Here is a 22,718-nt window from a genome sequence, read left to right on the forward strand (position 1 = left end):
ACAGGTACACACTCATGACAGTCTTGTTAGCTCTGCATTTGTATCAAAGACTGCCTCCTGTCTCACCCCAGAAAGGTGTCAGAGGAGCCTTTTGTAATTTTTACAAGTCACTGTGATATATTCATGCAACCTTTCTTTGGTATTAATATCTGAGCTCAGCTTGTAATGCTCTCTCTCTCTCTCTCTCTCTCATTTCAAGTCCCATCAGCAAAGGAAATTCCACACCTAAAATAATTCACCCTGCATGCACAGAGCCATTTCTCCGTAGGCTCCGCTCAGCTTTAGTGGGCTACTGAGGAGCACTATTGTTTGTGGTCTTTTGGCACCGTCTCGTCAGTGTGAATACTGTGAGTTTTGTTTGGCATTTTGTTTGTTTGCTTCTTTTTGTTTACTCAGACATCTCAGTGAAAAGGTCGATTCCCTGTTGGGACAAAAAAAACCAAACAAAAAACAAACAAAACAAACAAACAAACAAAAAAAACGCACCGTTTGAACTCGGCATCTGACAGCTACAAGTACAGTGCCTCCAATTTCTATTGTAGTACATTCTGTAAAAGCAGACAAGAAGCTTTTGTGGAAGTGAATCCTTCTGTATAAAGGTTACTCTTAATTGAGAAAGCATCTATGAGGCCTTTGACAGTTTCAAAGCATTCAGCCTGCTGTTGAGATAAGAGACAATGTTACCGGCTTTGAGATGTGCAGTGTGTTGGTACAAAGAGTTATAATGAGCTGCTGGTATGCAAACACACGTGGCATCATGCACACACTGTAGCAAAGAAAAATGCACACACAATGATGCTGACACACTCCTACAAAAAGAAACACACACAAACATAGAGTACCATGTTGGCTGTCCGTTGGTCCTTGGTGATGAATGGAGCAAGAGGCCCTGAGTGTGAGGCCTGGCCTGGCTGACTGATAGAGCCATTGATTCTGGCTCTCTCTCTCTCTCTCTCACACACACACACACACACACACACACACACACACACTGCTGTCCTATCTACGATGTGACAATGCCTCTTTTCAGACCTCTTAATCGCCCCGACGTTGACTAATTGAATTCATTAACCGACCGGCCGCTGTCGGCTCTTTGTGCTCCCAGTTATTTACAGGTCCATTTAAAAAGCAACAATACAGAGGAAATGTCAGAATATAGTTTGAATGACATTATGTGAAAGCACAGACCATGTGTGTCCATGCCTACGTGTGCCAGCATTCACATTTTGGGTGTTACATTTTAAATACACACATGTACTGTTTAATAGCCATGAATGATTTAGTGTGCAGCCTAAAAGGAGTGGAGGAAAGCCCCCATTCGCTCCAGCTGACTTTGTTTTATGAGCAGACGATGACAAAGAAAATGAATCATAACCTACTTAACGTTTCTGTGTGTGTGTGCGCGTTTTTAAATGTGTGTGCATGTCGGGCAGGGTTAACCAGCCTATAGGAGGAGGGAGCACCCTAGGGAGGGCTTTTATTCCAAGCCAAATAAAATCCTACATGAAGCATGGTTTCAAAAGCTATCCCCGAGGCCTACTTAAGAAAATATCAACGCCCCGTATTCCAGATCCAGGGAGTTTTCAGTTCTGGGAACGGCTCTCCCTCCCCTCTCTCCTGTTATTCCACAGACTAAGAAGTATTTGGACGTGTCATGAAATATGCTTTTCTTACACTCTCATTAGTTTGCTGTGATTTATTGAATTAATTTCATGAGTGTAACATGTTGGAATAACACACCGGGCATAGCTGTGCAGGGTTGCTGTGTAGGTGTTCATTGTAATATGCTTTCATAATAGGCTCACTCTGGTTTTACATTCTGACCAACATCAGTGCTTCGTTTAATAGCTGAAAGCAGTGTGGGCGTTTCATACTCAAGTCAAACCAAGGCCAGTGTTGCAAGTTTAATTACTAAAGTAAGTTTAATTACACTGCTCAGATGTTTTTATTCATTCAGCTCCTGTTTTAATTCACTTGTATTGTGTGTGTGTGTGTGTGTCTTCGTGTCTGTGCGTGTCTCGGTCGTCTCTGTCTCTCACTCCTCCAAACACAGCAAGTGTTCAACAGTGTGCCCTGACCATGACAGAGCCCTACGCTTAATTTAGACTTCCCATGATGCCGCTCTGTTCAGGGCACGTCACGGGTGTTTGGCAGGGCAGCGCTGAATGGGGCCCAGGTGTGTGAGTGAGCTCTATCTTCACTCCAGTAATGGTTTTTTGCTTCCAGATACACACACGCACACACACACACACACACACACACACACACACACGCACGCACACATAAAGGCGAGCCATTAGAAAACAAAACAGACTGTTCAGCTAACTTCTTCGTATTTCCTTACATGTGTTTTAACCAAATTTCCTTGTAGCGGACCACAGGAAGTGCTTAAGTGGGTCAGGGGGTCAAATGGTTAACATGCTGGATGTGATCACCCCAGGGTCAGGTCAGGGAAGGGCTTTTCTGAGAGGTGGGTGCTGGAGCAGGGGGAGAGGAAATGTAAGAGTAACAGGAGACAACGGGGGAAGTATTAAAAGGACAACTTTTATATTTCTATGAATCCTAGCTCTGTGTGTATTCAGAACCCAGAGGTTTGTCACATCTGAAAAATGAGAGGTGAAAAATACAAGTAGCTGCACACTTTAAGCGTAGAGAGAGGAAGAAAAGACAGATCTGTCGGCACGTAGATCTGGTCAGGCCTAATTAACAGCGGGAATATGAGCTCAGCTAAGGGCAGTGAAACCTGCCTCTCAAAGCCTCCTTAGAAATGTTCAGCAGGGGCCACATGCATACTAAAAGGATTGTAGAGGTTATATGTTGTAACTAAATAACCGCCTGTGTGTAGGACATTTGCCTAAAGCAGTAATTTGTACGATGGAATTGAGCTGCTCTGGACAGTTGTTGCCATCTGTTATTAGAATTACAGGACAGTAGACACCTTAGTGCCAGGTAGGTATGACTGTGAAAAGGATTATCCCGTTAAGATACACAAAAGAACCTTATTTCACAGACAAAAACAGAGGAGACAGTCAGAGAAAATGCAGACATCTGCTCTTTCATAGGAAATTATTTCAGTGAAGCATAATGGTGTTGTATTATTTTACTCCCGAGTGGTGGGAGCAAAATTGCCGGATGGATTTAAACTCAGAAAAGGAAAGCTGCTCAGATTTCAAGTGGAAATATTTTATTTTTGCTCAGTGAATTTGAATGTTTTCTTTACTCTGCATGTGTCAGTACAAGACAGCTGCTTGTTAATAAGCTCTTTCACTGTGTTTCAGTATAAAAGCAGCCCGCATGCAGACAACCTGTGGTTCCTGTTGCACAGCCTTTTCCAACAAAGTTAACACTGACTGTGAAAAGCTTTGACCCTGACGTGATTTGAACACGCAACCTTCTGATCTGGAGTCAGACGCGCTACCGTTGCGCCACAAGGTCTTCTTGTTTTATGTTTTAGCTGATAACTACAAAGTAATCTTTTACCTGTGGGAATTGCAGCAGTTGTGAAGTCTGTGTGTGAATAACTAAAAAAGAAAATCAAAACATATTTTCACGCAGTAAAAACCTTCTCAGCTTTGTTGGCTGAAATCAGTAGTGGAACCCTTCATTATATCTACAGCAGTTCAAAGAAAAGTTCAAAGAAAAACAGCAACTAATGCATGCAAACTCAAAGCTATTTCCCTAATACATTAAGAAAATAGCAATAAAATGTTATAACCATATTAAACAAGCAACCCTCTTTCACTCTGTTTCCTCAGTTGAGTCTTAAGGATCAGTTTATTAACTAACCCTGCTACATCCCAGAACAGCCCTCAGTTTTCCATGCCTAATCAAACTGCAGTGAAATAAAAGAAGCAGTATAATTTGCAATGAAATTAAAAAAGCCTATGTATTAGCTTATATTTGCTCTCTGTGTATTTGCCAGAATCCACACTTTCCTTTTCTTTCCTCTTCCCATATTCTCTGTCGTCACCCAGGCCTCATCTGTCATCAACTGCTGTATGCGACTATCACTCTTTAGTCTTTGTAAAACTGTTTGTCTCAATCCTTCTTTTCCTCTCTCTTGCCCTCTCTTCCTCTCTGTCCCCGTTCCTTTTTTCATCCTGTGTGTGCTGCTGTGTTTTTCTCATCGTCCTGCAGGACAGTAGAGCTTGTCTGTGGTCTGCCATTCCCTGAACCCATAGATCTGTCAGGCCAAGTACCATTTTTGGCCGCTTCTTCACTCTTGCACGCGCACGCAGGGCATAATGATGTGTTAAATACCTTCACCAGCTGTTTAACTATTACTACCTACTGCTGTGTGCACCGAGACTTTAAATGAGGCAGTTCAGATTCAAGCCACACTGATTTATAGTTATTTGATTGCCACTTTAGACTCCTGATACTCAAGGCAGTAGATGAATACCCGTCTTTAAAATGATTGAGAATACAGATGCATTCGCATGTGCATAAACACACATGCATGCACCCACACGTCATACACACTGTGGCCTTCAACAATGATGTCCTTATGCAAACTACCACATCATAGGTAAACAGTCCATTCCAGCAGTAACCTCTTTATAACAAATAGCTGGTCGCTGGAGGGGAGCTCTTATAAATACCCATTAGACGACCCAATTGTCTTACTGCCAGCTTAGGGACAGTGCCCTGGCTGGCTAAATTTATCCCTGAGTGGCATTCATCAGCGTCCATTGTCATTCTTCCTTCTGCCTCACTCACTGGAGGTAATTGACCGGAGAATAATGCCAGCCGATCAGTCCACCTATGACGAGACGAGCCGTAGATTGATTAGCTCTACAGCAGCGCGGTGAGCGAGATATTGTTATTCTCCGATATGAAACTGCTCTAATGGAGCTGGACAAGGACTGATGATCAGAGGGGATGGAATGGAATAAGAAAAGCGCTCAAATTATTACTGCAGCTCGTTTATTTAAGAGGTGCATTTTGCACAATGAAAAGGTTGAGTTTCTCAGCATTGCTTGTCATATTTAGAAAGCAGGGAAGCAATAACTGGGGTTATTATACGGACAGTCTGCCTGGATGCATTCTCATTGCTGATGACACCTTAAACCAAACGTTAAAGCACCAGACAGTTTTGCACCTTGAGAGCTCCAAATGGCAGCAAGACTGTTTGAAAACTGTTCAACTTTATTACTCAGGTTCACTTTAAGATGAGAAGAGTGAGATCTAATGATGGTGTGTTTACCCTTCTTTGGACTCTAGACAGCTTATATATTACAATTAAGTTATTATTTGCCACTTCTTTCTATCGGTGATAATAAGTTGAAGCCTCAGTTTGCGATTTAGGCTAGTGAGATGGGTCTATCATATAAAAATCTGTAGATTTTACTTGTGGATAAACTGCTTTGTTTATAGTGTTTAGACTGGGCTACATACTCTGTGCAGATGAGTGTGTGTTTGAATCTTTGACTACGTTTACACTAAGCTGTTTTAATTTTTAAACACTGTTTTTGTGTGAAAACAACTTGCATCCACACTAGAGACCTGGTCCCAGAGTGAAACACCTGAACAACAGAGCAACAACAGCAAAATCACTTGTTCGTCTAGTAGCCAAACAGAACTGTGCATCACAGCTAACATCTGGTAAAGGAGCAGGACGGACAGCCTGGCTGACCAAATCACTGTTTTATGGTCATGATGTCAAATCAACATAAATACTGTGTGATTGACATTTGAAATGAGTGCTTACACAGAATGTTAGAGACAACATACAGCGCCAGTCAAATGTTTGGACACACTTTCTCGTTCAAGTATCCAGACTTTTGACTGGTACTGTAGTTGTGGCCATTTACATATGTTTCTGTCGTCACACAGCAAAATGAGTATGAAATTGTGATTCAATCGCCGCTCATAAAATCCACCTGTGAACCAGCAGTCATTCCCAAACTGCTCTGCTGTGGGGATAAAAATATTATTTTATGATCATAACGCCATCTGACAAAATAAGAAAATCTCTGTATAAAATAAGAAAAAGCTCTGTAGTGTATTTGACTATGTTGACATTTGAAATGATTGATCACAGAGATGACAGGAAGTCTTTTATTTACTTTACTGCCACATAGCCCTTCACTGGGCAGCTTACGTCATTGTTTTGCAAAGCTCAGTTTTTCCTGTACACACCGAGACACCAAGTGGTTGTTTTAAGACTCATACACTCTGGAGACCGTTTTAGAAAAGCTCCGTTTTTGGGTGAGAAAAACACTGTTTTAGTCTGGACGGAGGGCTGAAACTGAGAGAAAAAGATGCATTTACAAATTTAAGCGGCTTAGTGTTGACGTTCTCGATGTTGTGTCTGCCTGGGTAATGGATTTACTCCAATGACTGAGGGCTGTGTTCGTCCCTGGAGAGTGCACGGTACTTCTGCACTGCTCCGCTCGTTCACGTCAAATCCCTCATGGATGGGATGATGTGAACAGAATCCAGATTAGCACTACACTTGTCTGTTCATAAACATGGATGTATGCACATAGATTTAATACAGACACCCACATCATGCATGCACCTGTAGACTCTCCTTTTCAACCTGTCTATATCTTTCTCTCACACACACACACACACACACACACACAGATAGACACTGCAGTATGGGAGGTGAACTTGCAACCATCCTCATGTTTTAGCTCAGTGCTGCAGTGTTCCTCCTCCTGTCTGTCTTATTTCACTCTCACACAGCTCACATAGATTCACCTGCAGCTAGATTTATATCCCAAGAAGTACATTCCAGACTCCAACCTGTTAGAGACTTGTGTATATATAGAGAAGTCGGGTTTATTTTTGCAGCAGCACAGTAATTTCGGTAGCGGTGCAAACCTTAGAGGTGGAGTGATCATCTGGGAGTTCTGGAGAATGTTGGTTCTGGAGAGAAGAGCGAAGTGATAGAGGCAAATACATGAAAGGTTTTGTGATTTTTGGAGAGGTCTGTTTGTGCACCTCTGTCAACTTAAGCCATGCAAACTGTGGCTTTTGTGTTCTCAGTAATGTTTATTTACCAATGTGCTGAAATGTGGGGACAAGCCTGATGTTCAGACGTTGTCCTGTGTACAGAGGTAGCCTATAAGTATTGGCTTTGTGGCTTCCTCTTATTTGGTGTCTGAAAAAGTGGGTGTCTCACTCTTACACAGGAGTCTTACCGCTGCTGGCCACCTCTGTTATCTTTACTGTGGAAACACTGGAGGCAGCGGCTTCCACGTTTTACAGAAACCCTTTTACAGAGTTGCAGTTTGTTTTTGAAATTGCACAGCAGGAAACTGAAATTTCAAAGAGGCGAATTCAGACCATATTAATCAGTATATAGATGTTTTTTATGCTGTACGGTATGTCAGTGCTATAAAGTAGTGGTATTTCAATTTCAACATGAAGAATTCAGTAGTTTTTTCTTCAAAGATTCAATTTCATATTTAGATATTAAGCTTGTAAGATTCAGATCTTTATGGACATTATGTGCTTCCATACTTACCATTGATTGAATTCAGAGGTGGAATTTAGTTTGTCGGTGCTGAAGACAAAATTCTCAAATCTACTTTATATTTCACTCACATGGAAAAAATAGTTTGTTCATCATTTGAAGCCATTTCAAGTCTTTTTCTCTTCACTATATTTGTCCTGTAAAACTCATAGTTTCTATTTCTTCTGGTATTTCACTATTATTCACTTGCTTGAGGCAAGCTGAGTCCAAAGGCCAGGGCCGCTTTTCATTTCCAGTCCCTTCCTACCTTACAGTGGTATTAACACACATCTAGGATGTGTAGTAGAGCTTCTCCACATACAGTAGGAATGCAGTCAATATACTTGTATAACTTGTGCGTACTGGCTTCTGTTTTCACAGGCAGTGATGTTGGTGCTGGTAGGTGATACTGTAACTTGCACCAGTATTGTCCAGTATTTACAAAAATAAAAAGGCAAGCAGACTTTGTGTTTAATTTTACAGTATATTACATATTTACAATATATATACAATATATAAATCAAATTCATATGTCAAAATTGTTCTCCAACTGTGACAGTTTTCATAAAAACCCATACAGTTTGCTTCTCAGTGCATGTTTGTTGAGCCTTTTGTGTAAATCAGTTGGTATAGTCATGTTCTTCCTACCTGCCTCTCTCCTGGAGGGTTGGACGCTTTTTCCAAGGCTGCCCTTGAGAGAGAAAAAGACAAAGAAAAAGACACGGGACACAGTGAGAGAGAGAGAGAGTTTCTGCTGATGAAAGTGACAGTGACACTAGGCTTATTGCCTAGTCAAACACACACAGCCGCCGCCACACGCAGTCTGACCCAGTAATAGAGGCCAATGAAATCTGCTCATTGGGAGCAGGGACCCGATCGTCGTCGCGTTAACTGAGCCGAAACAGTCTCATTCTGCTGCTGTCATACACAGAAAATGGGCTGACTTCAGTCACAGCCGTGTTGGGCCCTCTGAGGTTCCTGCCACTTCTCTGCTCCAGCTACAGCGGCTTTGACATCGGGGATGAGAATTTATGCTTTTACGTTGTGAAACCCAAACGGATGTGACATGCAGTTTCACCTGGAATGAACACAAACTGTGTTTTTATAGAGTTGTACTTTTCTCAGCTTGCTTGAAGTCAAGCCCACGTTAAGTAGGAAAGGGAGTGTTTTGCGCCTAAAGTTGACAGAGATACAAACAGACCTGCATCCACCTCATCAATGGTGGATGGTATTTTTGATCTTCATCCTTTGTTTTCCACCCTATAATCAGATTGTACTGTAATGAGGCTGTAGGGGAAGAAGAGGACAATTATGTGTTCAAAATGAGCTCAGCTCCTCTGCGGAAAGCTTTCTTTTTTTATGTGGCTGTGGGAGATGCTGCTTGGAAATGGCCCAGATTGCTCCCCGCAGGGCTTTAACGCGGCTCTCTACTGATTGCTCAGTGTGATTGCAGATTGAATCCGGACATGCACATGATTTTGTGTCATTTTGTCAAACAGTACTAAAAACAAAGGGCTGGTAACTCAAACCACCTTGCTTTGGAGAGGGTTGACATCCCTATGGATCCTGGTATGGCGCAGGTCAGCCGTCTCCCCCAGTTCCTCCATAATAAATTACAAACCCTGTTACCCTGAATGATACAGTATGCCACAGCACCTAATTCATCCCATTTCACACTGGTTGTACATGTCATGGATTACAGTGGGTGTGGAGATGAGCTACCGTAGCCCTATCAAATGTCATCATCCAGCTGTCGCAAGGGCCATGTTGTGTGTGTGTGTGTGTGTGTGTGTGTGTGTGTGTGTGTGTGTTGGGCCACACACTAAGCTTGGCGTCATGATCCCATGCAGAGAACTGCAAAAAGGATTTACAAGGGGTCAAATGTGAACAATTCTTTCAAATCGAATTGTCAGCTAGCTGAATATGTCTTTTAGTAGTTCACTTTCTTCATGTCTTTCTGTCCATTCAACTATTATATTTATGTCCCAGAAAGGGCTGCGCATCATCAACAAACTTTATTTGGCATACTTGGATCCTCACTTTCACTATTGTGACTCAAAAAATATGAATAAAACTTCATTTTCTTGGCTAAATGGAAAAGGCAGATGAAAGTAAACACACACACAACAACAGTGTTTTTATTTCTGCTCTCCCTCCTCCTCTTCCTCCTCCTCCTCTGCCATCTCGCTGTGTGTCTTGAGGGGTTTGGAGAGCCGAGGAAAACCCTCTTTTCTGGAACCTTATCTATCGCGCAGCTTGCCCTCATGCAAACACCCCCCAAATGCCTGAAGACACAATGAAATTAGCATAATTTCCAATTTACCATGTATTTTTTTAAGTTATTTTTTTTAGCATGTTTACTACTAGTTCTACATTTGCAGAACTGCGCAGTAAATCGACAGCGAGGAAGAAGCTGCATGATCCCCTCTTTTTTTGTGACTTTTTATTGAATTTGTCATCTGAAATCTGTTGTATAAGAGGTACCTTTGACAAGAATCCTTGTATACAAACAGCATTTAGCACAAACTATATACATATCACCATTGCCTTGCAAAGAAAAAAAGGGGTAAAAAGAAAAAAAACACAAGCAAATAAATAAATAAAATCATTTAAAAAAAAAAAAGATAATGTGTGTATGTGAGTGTCTTGCATTCTATCAAAATGACACATTATATCTGTGCAAGAAAGTTTGGCTTGGAAAGAGAATCAATGAAGATATCCCAAGCCTCTACAGTGGATGCCAGCGCTTTATGAATTACAGCTAATGATCTTTCTATGAGAGCAATATCCCTAAAACGATTCTGCCATTCTTTTATTGAAGGAGGCTGAAGGGAGAACTATGAGTGTATTATGGTCTTCTTGGTGGCAGTTAAACCTGCAAATATGATGATGGCTAACCCGATGTTATCACTGAGGGTGGAGTCATTATTGAATAGAAATAAGGTGGGCTGTTTAGGAGTTGGGAGTCCCAGGATATTTTCAAGACACTTAAGTATTTGGGGTGAAGAAGGCCGTGCACGTGGAGAGCGTGTCAAATTTTTGTGGGTGGTCTCTGCTGTTCTACGTGGAATAACTACTTCCTGAATTTCATTTAATTTTACTGCAGTGTATGACTATTACAAACATCACATTTCATTTGAAATTTCATTTTTAATTGTAATGTTAAGACAATTGCTTTGGACAAAATGGATATCTGTAGGTCAGCTGAGAATTCTCAAACCCATGGCACCAGTGTTTATTACTTTACTTTTTTATTCTGCTTTTACATTTTTATTTGACTGCTGTGATGTTTAGCACTTTGTGTAGCACAAATAAAATAAACCAGCAGGCTGATGACAGTAGATTTAATTGAACCAGGTGTTTTGAACATCTCACTTTTCTCCAAATCGTGTTACTAACTCCCCAAGTATCCTATATGATTTAACTCATGTCATCTATGCCTACAGGACAAAACGCTGTTACCCTATGCTAACTAGCTTGTTGACATGTACCAGTAACGTTAGCTTAGCCACATTCTGTGGCAAAAAATGTCAGAATGCACCAGCAGCAGATATGTATTAAGCATTTGCTTAGCTACATTAGTCAATAAAGCAATGGTTTTCAAACCTAGGGGCAGCATGGTCACTAGAGGGACTTTTGTTTATATCTTTTTGGTGTAGTGTTGTTCCTGCTGTGTGAGCCTGACAGACAGCATGAAGCAGAGGCAGTATTGCACACTGTGTATCCATGCCATAGTGCAGGTGAGGACATGAGCACAAGTTTGGGGTGGTCAGGAATTAAAGTAATTACATTTCCTGATGATTATAGATTTTTTCCTCTGTCAGAAAGATTTGGGGCTAGTCAAAAAACATTCCTGGCTAAAGCCCCAGAAGCCTGATGTTGATGAAGCCGATGTCCATGATCCCCTCTTTGGACTGTGGATGCTTTTAAAATCAAGTTCAAATTCAGGTAGGCTATGTGTGGTATAGATCAAGTAGTTCAATTTAGTAAAAAACAGCACCGTATGCCACACAACACATGATCATGGAAGTAAGATTTTTTGTGTAGTCATACAAGACATAAAGTGTACTTTTTCATCCATCTTGTTGGGTTTATTCTTTTTGGTATAATTGATTGACTCAAAAACAATCCTAAGTCTAATGGTTCAAAGTGTGAGTGGATCAGTTAATGTATTGTGCTTATGTTAAAGCACGCAACATCACACTGATATAAATATCATGAATTAATCTGATGAAAGAGAGAGAATTACACATGGAACAGGGAGGGTTTAACAATATGTGGTAGAGGTACACTCACACTTTTCCTGCATTTAATTTTTGATACTAGATAATCAAATAGCATCTCTCCTTTCCCATCATTCCCATCAGGATATTTCTGTCTCACACCATCTCATCGTTTATTAGATGCCACTGCTTGGTCTGTTTTACCCTCTTCACCAGAAAGACTTTCTTCTTATTTGGGGGATTCATTTGATACTGATCTCTTTATTTTTCTGTGCTGTCCTTACTCCTTTATAGCATATCACACTCTCTATCTTTTCTCTCTCTGTATTCCTCTCATTCATCCTCGCTTTTTCTCATTCTCATCTGTATTCTTACTTCCATCACAATGCGGATTTTACTCCTCTCCTCTCCTCTCCTCTCCTCTCCTCTCCTCTCCTCTCCTCTCCTCTCCTCTCCTCTCCTCTCCTCTCCTCTCCTCTCCTCCTAGTTAGTGATGCTGGGTTGCCTGGATACTTGTTTTCTCCTCTCTGTTAAAGGGGAGGGGGGGAGAAGGAAAGAGGGTATAGAGGGGGGGAGGGTGGAGGGAGGGAGTGAAGAAGGAGGCCAACAACAATCACCACAGGGCTACGAACCCACTGAAGGGAGACGGCTGGAGGAAAAATGGGGAGGAAGGGGGAAACAGAGAACAGAGGGGGGATGGGGGCGGCTGTCAGTCTGTCACTTGGTCTCTGCTTGTTATGATCCCTCCTTATTTATCCATTTCCTCTCTTTCTTATTCTGTTTTTCCTCCAAATGAATATTAACTATACATGCTATTAGAAATGTAGCCTCAGCTGAATGTCTGAATGTTTGTTTGAATTATTGATTCATTTGTCTTATGTGAATTATTGATAGTGGAGGTAGTGAGAGAACTTTATCTACAGGTGAACCTCTCTGTAATCACCTACCGTAACCACACACACACACACACACACACTTGCTGTCTCGCTGCAGATCTTTGCATCGTGGCCCTCACTCACCCCCACCTCACCCTTCATTTCTTCCTTCATAATAACCCGTGCCAGTCTCTGTTTCCAAGACAACCACTCCATCAGCCTCTCATGGCTTGGCTGCCAATAGTATTGCTGATGATTTGTGTGTGTGTGTGTGTGTGTGTGTGTGTGTGTGTGTGTATGATAAATACTACTGTATGTGCTCTTTCTACTCTCTGTTGTATAAGATATTGAAGATCAAGAGTCAGTCAAGATTGAAAATTGATTTCTGATGCAGTTTGTCGAGGCCCGGCTCATATACACAGGTGCATCTTGGCATGTATTAGGGGGTAATAAACTCATTAAAACTTTATCGGTTGACACAACAACTGGTAGAACACAAAACAAGCTAGAAACACAGCAGTGACTTTACTTGTATCAGAAGACGGTAAATAAATCTGTCTGAATGATTTCTGTTGTTGTTTGTCTTATGATGATCACCGAGTGGGATTGAATTTTATCCACCTATTTGTTTACCTCTACCTCATCGGGTGAATCCCTTTTCTCATGACCTTGATTTTTATTCAGCGTCGTACTTACCTGACACACTCAAACCTCATATGGATCATGTGTTGATATTAACCCGTCTCTCGTTCTTTGTCTTTCCGCCCGCTGCCTCGCTGCTGCTGCTGCTGCTGCTGCTGCTGCCTGATGTGTCGCCGTGTCTCTGATCCACCAGGTAAGTTATTTCATGCACCTTAGTCTCAGAAGTCTCTTTCATCAGTATGTTCAAACTGTGAGCCAGATCATGAACATAGAGAGGCCAGTCGACGCAGACCACACACACACACACACCACACCCTCCCCCCTTTATCAAACTCTTCCCCTTTTCCTTCTCCATCTTCTCCTTCCCTCCTTTCGCGCTCTCGCCGTGGCAGTGCCATTTCATCCCCTCCTCCCGGCGGGCGGCTGTTTTTATATTTATTATTATGGGATGTTTGTTCGTCCCGCTACACAATGAAGAGCCCTGCGTGTGCCTGTGTGTGTCTGGTGTGAGACAGCGGTGTTGATGAATGGGCTGTCAGTGGTAGATCCAGATGGAAGCAGGCCTTGTCTAATAGGATTCCATGAAGACAGAGATCCCAGTAGGGTGACGAGAGGAGTGGCCACACATGCCGAGCGAGGGAGGATCAATGGAGAGAGAGAGAGTAAGAGAGAGAGGGAAGCTATGTTAAAGAGGATGAGAGGCAGGAGACTGTTGCCTCATAGAATGTTGACACAGGTGCACACACACACACACATACCGTACATATTCATACATACATGTATGATATTTACACTATATGCATACCTGCGTTCATGCACACATTATGTGTGTTGACACGTGCAAATTAACAGACGTGTTTATGCATACAGATGTGCGCTATACGTACTGTATGTACACACTCACATGTGCACACATTGTATCAAAGGCTCAGTTTCAGCTTATAGAGACATCCAGTGAAAAAAGATACAAAATAGTGAAAAAAATCAATAATGAAACCCACATAAAAAGTAAAAATATTATGTTTCAACTTTAATGGAAAATATTACATTACAGTGATCATCCGTCTATCACTGCATGCTTGCTGCAGAATAAGGCATGACCAGACCATGTGATCAGATTTTATTATTTTACTAGTCAACTGTGTCAACTTAGTTTGAATGTGTTGATCAAGTAAAGGCTGTTTTTCAGTAACATCTTGTCCGCAATAACAGCCTGATCATTCAACTTGTTGAAACAAGTTAACACTCAAGCAGCTGCAAGGAGATCGACAGAGCACATACACACACTCATTTATTCTTTCCTCCAATCTGTGGTCTATCTGATACCCCTGATTCTGTGACATATTCATTTCATCAGTTGATTTAATGTAGCATTAAATCTAAAAACCATTTTCTTAAAAAAAAAACAAAACAAAAACAAAAAACACCCCCAAAAAACCCAGAAAATTTGCCAATTGGTTTAGATTGTTTCTTGATGCAAATCAAGTGGATCAGAAGGTGAACACTGAAGTGAATCAAGTGGGGTTTTTTGATAACAGTGATTTGTTTTTTATTCAAGATACCGTAAACAAAACAGAATTATATTTGCTTGCTGGTAAAATGTTTGAACGGAGATGTTACATTTCAGAGCATTTCTTTGGCTCCTGCAGCCACAACATGATGCAACTTAGAATCTGTCGATGGAGGCTCATCATCTCATTCGTTGATGTTAATCACACAGAATTGAAATCAGAATGTTTTTTATACTCAGCTGCTATAAGTAAAACATTTAAGGAAACAACCCAAACATGCTGCAGGTTTTACCAATCTAGTTAGTTGATGGAGGACATGTTCACAGGGAATTTCTCATCTACTGTCTATTTAGCATAACAAGCTGTTTTCCAACATCAGTTTGTATACTAAATGGACCTCACACAACCTGCTGGAGATTCTGCTGTTGGCCAGCAGTCAACGGTCACATTAGCAGGTGAATAACTCTTTGACACAGCTTGAGGAGCTTAGAGGCACCAAAAGCCAGTAATATCATATCATATCAAATGTCATCAACACCACTACCCACGACTACACACTACATGATCCACATTAAAGCTTCTTTTACATAAGAATCTCATGTCAGCCAGGCTGACTATCCCAACTGTCCTTTATGAAAAAATCAGTTTTATCAAAATAAAACCTAGAGGTAACACAGTTATTAACATGAGTATTTCCAATCAATTCATCTATGGATCTATCATTACATAGCAAGCAATGCACTCAACATTAGAGATAAAATACAAATTCAAAATAGAAACATATCCAATGGGAGACATGTACTCTTCATCTCTGTGGAGTTTTTGAAACTATGGGATTCCTAAATGGATCCCACTGGTGTAAAAGCCACTTCAACACACAGAGAAACTCCTCAGAAATTACAAATTGATATCGTTTCTTCAAGTAGAACTTTTTGGACACCATCTGAGTTACTTACTGAATTTAATATACCTTATAAAAAAAGGAAATGGCAAAATCAAGACAATTATTCATTGCATTCTCTGGGAAAAAAATAAAAAATTAGTAAAAAAACAACTTTACACTTCACTACCTTACTTGCAATCTGGTTAATTATCTTGTTTTACAACCTCCAGCTCTTGGAATAAAATGATATGAAACAGTCTCCCTGGTGTCATTGCTGTGCTGTAATGATATTCAGGAAACAGTGAAAGGTACAATTATTACCAGTGAGAAGAATGAAGAAAAGACAGCCGTAATGTATTCAAAGTATTTCAGTGTCATTGGCACCTCAAGTACCTGCCAGCGGCGTGAAAGCTGTGGCACCTTTCAGTCTAAATGAGAACAGCACCTTGGAGACGACAGTACAACTTAAAGAAGGAGCCACTTTTGCTCAGCTTAACACAACTTGAATAAAGTTTCTCTGTCTTTCTTTCACTTTGCGTCACAATGTCTTTCTATCTGTCTGAGTTTCGCAGCTCTTTCTGTCTTACTCTTTGCCCTTTTTAACCCGATGTTAACATGAGTTTGGGGTTGTCGGGTATAATGTAACAAAGTCAGTGTGAATGTCAAAATCTTGCAAAGTATTCTTATAACTTTTTGTAACCCCGTTGTTGGATTTCTCAGCCTGTCAGAGCTACATGCACTACAGCTCTTATTAATTTTTCGGTTTCCTCTGTTCAATTTGGACTGGCCAGATTGAGGTTATACTGCTTGGGTTCACTTTTCTGTTTTTCTAGTATACACACATAGACACTGTTTCTTCCTCCACCCCTCTTTCCTCTATCTCATTTTCCTCTAATTGATGGATGCCATCTCTCACCCCTCATCCAGCCGCTCTGGCAGCTTTTAAGGCGCTTTTAATGGGAGCTCAGAGGACGACCAGCACCATCTTTCTTTCCCTTTTCTCCCCCTTGAAACTAGCAGCCTTCAATAAGTCTCTTGAAGACCATTGTGTGTGCATATGTGTGTGTGTGTGTGTGTGAGTGAAAGAAAGAGAGAGAGAGAGGACCAGCTGTGAAGTGCGCTAATAGGCTCGCCCAGTCCGATGTCGCCGTCTCGCACGGTCACTGCTTCCATCTCCACCCCGCCGCCCTCATGCCCGATGGGAACACAAGCAGCCTCCTCAAAGAGAAATAACACTCTGGCATTTCTCTCTTTCATTGAAGAAAGAGAGAAACATGAGGAGGCAGGGAGGAAGAGAGAGCAGTGGGAACGAGGAATGACTGGCTGCACACCTGGTATTATAACTGTTACATTGCTGCTGTCTAGATCTGCGTTTGCCGGGTTACACGTACACCTGGCATTAAAATGCTCCTTTGGTGTGCATTGAAATTAGATTCCTATTGCCGTACATGTCACTTTGTCTTAATATTTCCATTTATTAGCCTTGTCTGTCTTGTTCTCTGTCTATTAGTATGCATATCAGACATTGTTGACAAGCATGTTAGCGTTTGAGCTTCCCGCTTCATGTTATTCTAATTTAGATACACTTCATTTTTAGATGTGAGAAAGTATAGAAGTTTATCAATTTCTGAAGTTGCTGAATGGGATTTGGATGATCAACTCTTCAGTCCTTCTCATTTACATCTGCAGTAATGTTCTTTTGCCCAAAGGGGAAACTGCATTTTGGAGCTTTTGATCAACTGGTTCCATGCTACTTAGAAACAAGGTCAAAGAACAAAGAGAGAGCAGAGCAGAGATGGCAGCTTTTTTTTTTTCTATTGAACACTGTTTTTCAAAACCCTGTTTGCTGCACCTTTTGTCTGTCACCACCAGTTAATTGTGTAAAGTGTGTGATGCTTGGAGAGCCCACAACCCTTCAGTGAGCTGATCAAAACAGGCAGAACCGATAGAGATGAAGGTGGGGAGCAAAGACAAGGGGGTTTATCAAACACACTCTCCCCACTCTCTCTCTCTCTTTCTCTTTCACCCACACACACACACACAGTCATGCTGTTTCTGGCTCTCCTCATGTTGGCCTGCCTTAACACGTCTGAATGAGCAAAGCTACATCTTTCAATTCAATTTTGCTCATTTCATTAACTTTACTGGCATGACTGCTGATCAGAAACTATATTGGCATAGCAGTAATCAAAAACATTTCTGCATTCACACATCATATTGATATGATATACGATATAATGATATAAGCTATTTGGCTTGTAAGCACAATAGTACATAATTACTAATACACTACTATACAATAACCATTAACCATTTGGTTTAAAAAAAAAACCAGGTACTACACAATCACACTCTCTCCATTCTCACTCTCTATCCTTATCACCCTCCCTCTCCAAGCTATCTTCATCTCCTCCTCCCATGACAGCCCCTCCACCCACCACCACCATCACCCTTCAATATTACAGCGCTAATACTGCCACTTCATGTGCAAATATTTGAGTCTGCCGTCAAATCCCTAATCACACCGATCAATCTCCCAGATATTACCGTTCAACTGAAGACCTTCGGACAAGCATATTGATTTTGACGTTTTTCTAGACATATCCTTTCCCCGCGGATATATCAAATCAAAGCTTTTTTAATATTGGGTAAATATTCCCTTCATCCACTCTCAAGGTGACGAGAGAGCTTATCTCATAAAGCTGTTGAAGTTGGATCACTATCACACAACAATAACTGCCAATGTTTTTCTCACCTCATATGGACTCTCAAGCTTCACTTGATGTCTTGTTTTTGCTATTTCCACACAAAAATGCAGTTAAACTGCAAATAATTCAGATCACCTACTAATTGTGCCTGAAAGTGCACTAAAATAACAAGCCTGAAAGGTTTGAGTCTGGAAAACAAGAGAATGTCTGTAGCCTGCATATCATCAGGCTAATTAGGCAGAGCCAAGCATTGTGAATGCATAGCTAATGAGCACCTTCTCCATCTCTGCCGGGATCACCCGGCACGTCTAATGGTCACATAAATTCTCATTTATAGGTCATAATCTGTCATTTATGTACATGGGCTCCCCCAATTAGAGGCCCGGGCCATTCAGACTGATGCCTCTCTTGGGGATTCACAGCTCTGGTACCCTGGCACTCACAGAGCCCCATTAGTGACAAACCCAGACCTGGCGTCCTAGCTGACCCTGGAGGACTGTGGATAACCTGGCTCATAAATGACGCTGGTACCAGGGAACGATTCCAGGTGCTTGTTGTGAGTGTCCCATGTGTCTGTTTCTATGTCTGTCGGTGACAATGGAAGGAGACTGGCAGGAAACCAGCACTGAACCTGGGATAACTTGGAAGGGGATATAAATAGCAGAAGCTTGGTTCGGCTAAGCTTCTTCTGCTGCCATTTTGCTGGACAATTGCTATTTGATTATCAATGACAAATGTTTATATGGAGCACATGGGCCAAATTAGAATTGTAAATAGATCATAAAACTGGACAGCTTTCTGCTTCACTTTAATTAGAAGAAAGAATGTGAATTGCCAATGAATGGGGACATTTAACTCTGTCCCACTGGAATCACCTAAAGGCCAAGCAAACACATTCCCATGACCCCAGCAATGCTCTGCAAGTTTGTACCCACATGCAGGAGAGCCAGGCATCCATCTGTTCAGGGGACATGATTAGACACAGAAAGCTTTGGGGTGGAGAAAGTGAGAGTTACGTTTTAATTAACTTCTCACAGCAATGTCTTCTCCAAGCCTTACATGGTAGACAAATAGTATATAGTTCTGTGGTGTTAAATTATTCTTGCGGTATAGCATCCTGTTGCACCTGAGATCTGATCACTGTAATATATTTCATTTCTTTGCATACATATTTGTGTTTTAGTGTGTCTGCATGAGTCCCAGCCTGACTGGAATACATGAAATATTACTGCTGCATTACTACTGAGAGACACACCAGTTTTAACTTTACAAATACCTTCTTTTGCTTGAACCTCACTTGCTTGGAATTTCCCCAGGTTGATTAAGAAATATAACTCCATACTCTCGAATGAGTTATGTAGAGAATTTGGTTGAAATATGCCATAAATAAACAGTCATGTTATTAACGCACTGCTGATGTAAAAAAAAAAAAAGAAACTGAAGGAGAACTATGCAGGCATACTTAGCTTATAGTAGACATATGTTTTCTGAAGACATGATTTCAGTTGGCATTGTTTAATCTGCTTACATGTGATGATAGTTGGATAAAAAACAAAAAGAAGGCTGTTGCCATTTTGTCAGCATTGAGTCTTAGTATCACTGCAACACATATGGTATTATTCATTACCAGTAGATTAGCTCCCTTAGCATCATTCTCATTGTTTTGTCTGCAAAGAAATGTCGACTAAAAAAGAACCAGCATCCTCTGTGAGTCACAGTGCCAGACAAAGCTAAAGTCAAGTTCGCTTAAATGGAAAAAGAAGGCCAAGCTGAGAAGTGAAAGTTGAACTTCCCTCACTGTGATGACCCCAGCACAACCCTGGCTAGTTAGCCCCTGTTGACCCATTCCACATACAGTGTGCGCTGCTGCTGTTGCTTTTTTCAGGAAGTCAATTTGGATGCTTTCAGCTTCAGTTCCCTCTGGAGACCCCTCTATTCTCTACGGTATGTCATCAGTCACATTTTCTCTTTCTCTCATTCTTCGTCTCCCTCCTACTCTTCCTCCCTCTTCATACTGTCTTTCTATGGTTCTACGATCTCAGAGAGACCTCAAAGCGCTGTTTTATTGAAAAGAAAGGCAGGAGGGCATCTCACTCCTGTCATCTCTGTCAAATGGTCAGTGCACATGGTTTGGAATGAAAGCATGTCTGCTAGCACCATAGAAAATAGAAAAATAAGGATAGGAAAATAGGCCAGGCAACCAGTTCATAACCCCAGCTTGTTATTCTGTTAGGCAGCACACTCCATTGTAATGTGATGTGATCACATATTTACAGTAAACGAGCAGCATTTCCTTTGAATTGCCAGTGTTTTTTGAACCATCACTCACAGGAAGGATGCTAAGTTAGCACAATGGTACAGTCCAAGTTCTAGTTATGGGCCAACCAGCTGTGCTGCAACCTAAGCCCTCACAGTCGAGCCAGAAAGCCAGTACAGGTCAGAGTGAGTGTGTGGGCGTTTAGTAATTTATTTTTTGTCAAACACTCTCTAGAGGGGTTCCTCCTGGGTTCTGTTACTAGACAAGGAGAAGAAGAGATGGTTATGTTGTGGTTCACCTCTAAATCTGTGGGAAAAACTCAAAGAGCACAGCAGTTGATGCCTCTCTAGGATTTAAGCCAAACACACTGTAGTCTCTTATTTGAAAGTTTAAGTTCGGAAGGCCAAGGGTCTGTGTGGCTGGATCTGTCAGTCTTTATGGGATTAAAAGCCAGAAGAGTCGGCGATGGATAGAACAACTGGATAAAACAACCTATAAGTAAAAGTGGTGTACAGAATATGAGAAGTCACATTCAAGGTTAAGTACGAAAACAGGGCAAGAGCAGGTTGGATAAATATAAGACTTTACTGGCCCTGTGTTATTAACTGACAAATCAAACCTGGCAGTCGTTGTATTGCTCTTACTCCTTTGCCGCAGTGTGTTTATACACTGCACTGAAAGAGTCATTGAGGCTTTGATGTGGCTCTGACTCTGCTATTATATTCTTGTTGACATTCATTCTTCAGATGATACTGCAGTCTCCACTGGTTAGTGGTTAGCTCTGAATAATACATATTAAGTAATGAGCTGCCCAAATGGATCAGTGGGCAGTCAGTTAGGCCATGCATAAAGCAATCAATTATTCGATCAATAGCCCTCATTAGGCCATCATATAGTTAAGCTGTATGTAGGGGCCTCTAGTTGGAATGAATAATTTACAGCCCACAGAGGAAAATGGGAAGGCTGGCCCAGTTCACTGCTGTCGGATGTCACCTACCAGTTGGAAGAAATGAGAATACAGTCATTTGCATGGCATAAAGAGTTTCTGTCATAAAATGTTAACACTGAACATTCAGATATAACCAATATTTATGGGGTTGGCGTTAGCAGCATCACACTAACTATATACATATATATAAATATATATGGCAGCAAAATAAAATAAACTACAGTGCCTATGTTTATCGTAAAGAAGGAACATGTTACCCAGTGCAACTCATTGATGTGTTATTAGTAGTTTTTAGACCACAGTGGAGCCCTATGGCACAAACGAATTAGCAGTATCATATTTGTTAAAAATTCAGTTCAGTCTATTGTTGACCATAGGATAAATACAGATACAGATTAGATACATTTCTGTTGCTGAAATTAAACCTGTGACTTTGAGGTAGCAGAAGGTCTTTCTAACCACTGGATGGCACTATTTCACACACCTCTTGTGTAATTGCTCGGCCCCAAATCTGTTTTTGTGTGGAACATTGCACCACAAAAGGCTATATTACCCTACAGAATGGAATGTGTTTCAGTTAAAAACCTTGGTCGCACATGTGAAAATGCACCTTGCCTTCAAAGCCCTCCACAAAGATTCGTGCTGCGCGGCCTACTGTAAGATTTCCAGGACACATTTTCAGATCTTGGTCGGCGGTCGTGATTCAGAACAGCAGCGGTTTCTCTTTGTTTTGGTGCTAATGAGCGCCATCACGTGCGCCTAACACATCTTCGCTGAAGGGGGCAATGCTGGGAACCCGAGGCAAGCCAAAACCGCTGGCGCCAGTCCCACACAGCGATAATCTCAACGGGCTGGAGCGTTTGGAGATCAGAGTGCAATACCGCATTCGTCGCTTTTTCCCATGGGACCCTTAAAGCACAGAAAAAAACGAACACGAAACAGCATGCAGGAATCCAATTCTCATTCAGTCTTACTTTATGTTAAGATAATTTCCCAATGGTACTTTACCCACCTAATTCCAAAGTTGGATCCAAAGACCTTACCGAATTTGAATGTCGAGGAAAAGTTATTCTGTATTTCACTGACTTTCCATTTTCACTTATTATCAGCAACCACTGTCTACCTCCCAGTCATTAGGCTAACCAGCAGTAGACTCAATTCCCAGCCGAGTGTCTTAAATCCCCTTCCTGCCATAAGTGGCCATG

At 41.4% G+C, this 22,718-nt stretch overlaps 1 protein-coding gene and 1 non-coding gene across 11 annotated transcripts in view; one reads left to right on the forward strand and one right to left on the reverse strand.

Annotated features, from left to right (window-relative positions):
• The window catches only part of LOC121887977 (partitioning defective 3 homolog), a 356,909-nt gene that overhangs the window by 82,358 nt on the left and 251,833 nt on the right, over positions 1-22,718 (forward strand). The window lies entirely within an intron of this gene.
• Positions 3,364-3,435, reverse strand: trnaw-cca. The gene has a single exon. It is a non-coding gene; the product is annotated as a tRNA-Trp (tRNA).

Source organism: Thunnus maccoyii, chromosome 21, assembly GCF_910596095.1.
Source record: "Thunnus maccoyii chromosome 21, fThuMac1.1, whole genome shotgun sequence".
Taxonomy (NCBI): Eukaryota; Metazoa; Chordata; class Actinopteri; order Scombriformes; family Scombridae; genus Thunnus; species Thunnus maccoyii.